Consider the following 6,071-nt stretch of genomic DNA (forward strand, 5'->3'; position numbering starts at 1 on the left):
GCGCCTGTCACTGTAACCTGTCCGGCCGTACAGGGACCACATTACCTTCTCCGCAGCTCCATCCCTAGCACCTAGCACAGTGCTTGGCACAGAGTAGGTGCTCAAAAAATTATTTGCATGAGTGAATGAGCAAATGAGCCTCATCTCAGGTGACAAAGCGAGGGGAGAGGTGGGAGGTGGACGTGGTGCAGAGCCAGTCTGCAACTCTTCTTGCCACATTGATTCTTTCTACGTTCCTAACAACCCTCCCAATGTAGAGCTGTGCAAATGCGAGAATTGCAATTTGATTTACTCTCAAGTGACATCATAGCCATCACCATGGCAACACCCAGCGATGCCTGTCTGCCAGACACAGTCTCTGCCATCAGGAAAGGGCAAATGGACATCCAGGATGGGAAGGAGTCATTTATGAGGCACAAGCATCAGCCCTCACAGCACTGCATTGGCAGCCAGAGCCTGGGGGGTTGCTGCTGGTATAACAGGGTATGTGCCTCTGTGGAGGGCAGCCAGGACTGCCTTGCCTGTTGCTGAAGAACCTTTATCTTTGAGACAGGCCAGCCAGCCGGAAGCAGAATTCCGTCAGTGGAAGCCAAGTTTAGCACAGGCGCGTCTGGCTGGCTTACCTGCAGAATATGCCCTTCACCCCTCCAAACACCTGTGCAGTAATCAAAGCTATTGTTTTCCTGTCTGTCCCTCTCTCTCTCCTTTCCTGATTTCTTACTTCCCCTCCTGCCCACTGCCCCCTCACCCCCAACTCTCTCTCTTGTTGTGTCAACATCTGCTGAGAACTTGCTGTGTGTTGGACATTGTCTTCGCTAGACATGGAGAGTTCACCTGTGTCCAGAGGGGTCCACAGTTCACCTGTGTCCAGAGGGGTCCCTCCCTTATAGATAAGGAGTTAAGCCCCATCCCTGCCCTTTGGGAGAAGCACTGAGGCTGTGGCTCGGGGGTGGGGGACATTGAAGAGGAGAGATATGTTGCTGGTATAATGAGTGAAACCTTGGAATGCATTTCTTGCAGCAACAGGGTTATAAATGACCATTGGGTGTAGTTGAAGTACGACAAAGTAATCCTCCAAGTATTTAGGGGCCAAATAGGATTTTGCAGGCCAGTCTGAAAATCCAAACACCATCTTACCAAGGCAAATGGATTCCAGATTCCAAACTTTTAGACTCTATCTTCATATAAGCTGAGAGCTGTATCTAGTGGTCTCCTATTTACCCTCTCGGAGGCACTCAGAACTCCTAATCTCCACAAGCAGAGGGATCGGAAACTTAGAAGACATCACAAGTTTGTATAGTGCTTACGCTGCAGGCAGGCTGCCTGGCCGTGAAGCAATACGGTACATAATAGTCCATACAGGCTTGCATCAGAGGGACCTGGGCTCCTGCCCCAGCGCTCCACTGCCTGGCTGTCTAATCTTGGGTAAGGTGCTCTCTCACAATGAGCCTCAGTGTTTTCATCCATAAAATGGGGATAATACCACCTACATTCTAGGATCATTATGGGGAGTGGTGACATCGTCTACACAGAGCCTGGGATACAGAAGGCATGGAATAAACACCAGCTGTTCCAGTAGCTTCTTCAGGAAGGCAGAGCTTGCCTTACAGCCACCCCACTGGCAGAAGTGTCAACAGGAAGGGCAAGATGTTGAGAGATGCCTCCTGAGCTGACACTAACAGAGGAGCTATGACAATCTGCCTCTAGAAAAATCTCAGCAAGCTGTCTGGGCCACAGGAAATCCGGCCATGACAACGTTGCCCAGACTCTGCAAGATGTTTCCTAATTGTTTATGTTCACGTGGGACGAGCACAGCTGAGCTAATTCCTTTTTCCGTCGATTTGCAGCATCTGCTGCAGCCCTTACTGGAGGTGGAAAAAATTAGTACTTTCTGGGCATGCCTTCAGGCTACCAGCCTTCAAGAAGTCACTGAGACCTTCCAGAAATCAGATTTTCTAATGAGTCTCTGCGTTGTCACTAAATAGCTTTGGTGGGCAGGGAACAGCACTGGCCTGTGGGTTCCTTGAGGGCTATGGCTTTTTGATCTGTGTAGTCCCAGCTCATAGTAGGTCATGGCAAACAGTAGGCACTAATAAATGTTTGTTGGATGGATGGAGGGATGGATGGATAGATGGATGGATAGATGGACGAATGGATGCATGTATGAAATACAGTGAACTGAAATGAAGGTTGCCTCCTTCCTGCCAGGGAATTCCAGAACCATGTAAAGACCCTGGGTTGGGGGAGCAGCAAGGCTCAGGCTCTAGGAAAAGCTATGAGCACCACAAAAGTGATTGAGCCCCCAGTGACCTTGAAACCCAGGGTAAACCATTCCTTGTACAATTGCAAGGCGTATATCATAGAGGTGGGGACTGCAGGCTTGGGGGCCAGCCCAGTCCAGCCTCTCTCCTCGTCTGTGAGGGCTTGGGTCTCAGTTTCCTCTCCACAGGAGGCATAATCACAGCAGCTCCCTTGCAGTATCCTTGCAACGTTTTTGTTGAGATAATACTAGCTAAGCACTTTGCATTGAGCCTGACATACATACATGTGAAATAAATATGTTAATGTTCTTTAAACATTTATATGTTATAAATGTATATAACATATAAATGTTCTATAAACATATTAATGCCTAGTATCAATATCATCTTCTGAGACAGAAGGACCTCGATCAAAGAGCAGATCCAGAGGGAGCAAGAGGTTTGACTTTCTTGGCATTGTTTCCTGATTCCTTCCCTTCCCAGGGGCAATGAACCCCAGGAGGCCAAATGCCACCCCCCATCCCAGCCCTGCTCACGGAGAGGCAGTGCCCTGGTGAAAAGAGAGTGGATTTTCAGGGCAGACAGACCCCAACTCCGCCACTTACTTGCAGTGTAACGGTGGGCGAGTTATTTCCCTTCTCTTAGCCTGGGTTTTCTCATCCTTAAAATGTAAATAGCTATGTTTTCTTTACATGACAATTGTTACCAGGATTAAATGAATTTATGTACTTTTAAGAGCCTGGTCTGGGTAGATGCTCCAAAAGACACCAATTCTCTCCTTCACCTAACGAGGCAGCATGGAAATAAATCAGGATGAGGACCAATGTACCAGGAAAGACACCAGGCGGGGGCCGTCAAGGAGGACTCTCCTGGGTTGGCTCTTGAAGGATGAGGCAGAACTGCCAGGACCGGGAGAAAGAGGAGATGGCATTCCAGGCAGAGAGCCCCCCTGGGGATAAAAGTTACCCTGTGTTCCGGAAGCTGGAGGGGAGCCTAGGGAGGGAACGCAACTGCGATGAGAGAGCCCCGCGTTTCAGGCTGAAGGAAGGAAGACACAGAGAACCACCATGTAACCCACGGAGAGCATGATCTGGTGTGGAGTTGTGAATGGGAACTCTGCCAGCCACTGCGAGCTGGGTGACAGATGGGAAAGAGCAGAGGCCAAGGGTCCAGTTAGGGGCGGTTAGAACTGTGTGAAAGAGATAAAGACGCCTGAACCAAGGTGGTGGCAGTGGGGAAGGGAGGCGGGGCACAGATTTGGAAAATAGTTTCAAAATATTTATTGAGCACTTTTTCCACCACCCCTGATCTCTCCACATCCACTCAGAGCCTTCCCGTCATCTTTCATTCAGCAGCAACGTGATCCTTTCAAAACGGATCTGATCATATCACCCCCTTTCTTAAAGCTTTCTGATGGCTTCCTGTTGCCCTTGAGATTAAAGCCAGATTCCTTAGCATGGTCTGCAAGGCCCTGCAGGGTCTGATCCTCATCCTGTTCCATACGTCCTCACCACGCAGCCTTTGCACATGCTGTTTCTTCTGCCTCTGCGCTTCCTTCTCCCCCTCCTCTAGTTAACACCTACTGGTTTGGATCTCAACTCAAGTAGACTTCCCGACCTCCCTGAGTAGGTCAAATTCCCCTATGTCAGACAAGCAACATGTAGCTCTGTTGGTGACATTTGTCACAGTTGTTCTTTTACATTAATTAGTGGCTCCCTCTTCCACTAAAATGTAAGCTCCATAAGTCAGTGCTGTGTTTGGTTTCACCCTCTCCTTGCATCCGCAGTGCTTGGCGCACAGATGTGCTCAGTAAACATTGGTTGAACGAATGAGTGAGTGAATGAGCATGCACTCTATGCCAGGCACGGCGCTAGGCACTCTGGGAGACATCAACAGGCAGGGACTTTTCAGGAGCAGAGGACCAGCCTCTAGGAAGGAGATGTTCTTCTGAACCCATGGCCTGCCTCTCACTGGCTCCTCTCCAGCACCAGAGCGCCTCAGAGGCCGGCATCCCCTTGGCAACGTTGCCACAAGCCTGGCATGATCTGATGGTTATCTGGACCGCGCAGGCTGGGCCCAGCCTCAGAGGAGCTAAGGCGGACGCCAGGGCAACGGCCTAGCTCCTGGGAGGCCCTGGACTGCTCTTGGGGATGTCAAATCAGGCTTCTTCATTCTCTGGGGACTAGGCCCAGGGTCTAACCTCAGAGGGACAGTCTTTGAGGGAAAAAAACTATCTTCAAACTTGCTCGGAATATATCGTTGCAATCAATTGCCTCTGAGAGCCCAGGGGAACCACAGATCAATTAGTTCTATCAATAGGCCTGTCCCCGCATGTACAGTGACTGTCACCACAGGAACGAGGCTCCTCAGTGAGGAGGAGGAGTCACAATTAAAGCAGGTCATGGAAAACTCCTATGTGGGGGCGAGGCAGCACGGTTCCAAGGAGATGGGCAGATGTCCTGGGTTCAAATCTTGGCTCTGATTCTAATTCCCTTCACCTCTCTGAGTCCCAGTGTCCTCATTTACAAAATGGGGATCTTAAGAAAAACTTATCTTGAAGGGCTCTTGTGAGGACCAGATCTGTTGATAGATGAAAATTCCCTGGAGTGTAGAAAGTGCCTGCTAAATCACAGCTGACTTCATTAGCATCGCTGTGGAAATGTAACAGGGCGCTGTTAAGATGTGTGATACCTTCTTATGTGGCTACTTAGTAAATTGGATTGGCAGCCTGTGGAGAGTGAACTGCCAAGGTCCTGGTTCTGCTATAAAGGCTGAGACCAAGGTGGGGGCAGGGGCAGCTCATCCTGTGCCAGGCACGATGCCCAACCCTTAACCTACCTGATCTTGTCTGTCCTCACAACCACCTGTGAGGCAGGTACCATTGTCCGCACTTTCAGAGGAGGATTCCCAGATCCAGAGAGCTCAAGCAACTTGCCCAAGGTCCATCAGGGAATGAGCTCGTAGATTCTCACAAATAAAACCGAGAATGTGCAGCAGCTGCTGCTACCCCCCATGCCACAGAAGACCACTGCGGGCCATCTTCGGCCTGTAAGCCACAAGTCTCAGCCTCTCCCCTCACCCCTTCCCACCCTGAACAGAAATGCTCTTTGATAAGGAGGAGGATTGTGTGACTGCCTTTGCCTGGACCACGGTCTGGCCAGACCATGAGTGCCTCTGCCAGTGTGGGCTGTTCCCTTTGATTGCATAGCAGGGATTTAGGAACTGGAGCGGACAAGAGCTCACCTTGGGCATGTCTGGGGCAAGCAGGAGGTAAGTAGGTGAATGGGCATCGCTTCGTTCTTAAGCACCATCCCCTCCTTTTTCACCTTGAAAAGAAGGTCCAGCACAGGCCAGAAACTTCCCACCAGAAGTGTTTAAGGCAATGCTTTTTGCCCCTGTTAACACTTGTCGTTGAATGTCTGCAAAAGGGAGGAACACAGAACAAGCTGTGAGGGAAAATTGTGTTCATGCATTTTCCCCAGAATTAAGTCAGATTGTTCCCTGAAGGCCCCCTGCCTCTCTCAGAGCCAACTTGAAAGGGGCGTGCTGAGCCTGACTCCCTGTCAGAGGATGCAAGACTGGCAGGAATGCAGACACACTTACTAAATCCAAACCCAAATTTTATTTGCCACTGAGAGCAAAGGGCCATAATGAAGTTGAGCAACCGTTAGCAAGCATCATTAACATGAATACACAAAACCCACAGGCTTGGGGCTCCGCCGACTGGGTAGGACCTCAGAACCCCACAAAGTCCTTTCTTTTAAGTTTCTGGAAGTCCTGGGGGAAGGGCTTGTCCTACACACACTTTCA

This window comes from Diceros bicornis, chromosome 13 (assembly GCF_020826845.1).
Source record: "Diceros bicornis minor isolate mBicDic1 chromosome 13, mDicBic1.mat.cur, whole genome shotgun sequence".
Taxonomy (NCBI): Eukaryota; Metazoa; Chordata; class Mammalia; order Perissodactyla; family Rhinocerotidae; genus Diceros; species Diceros bicornis.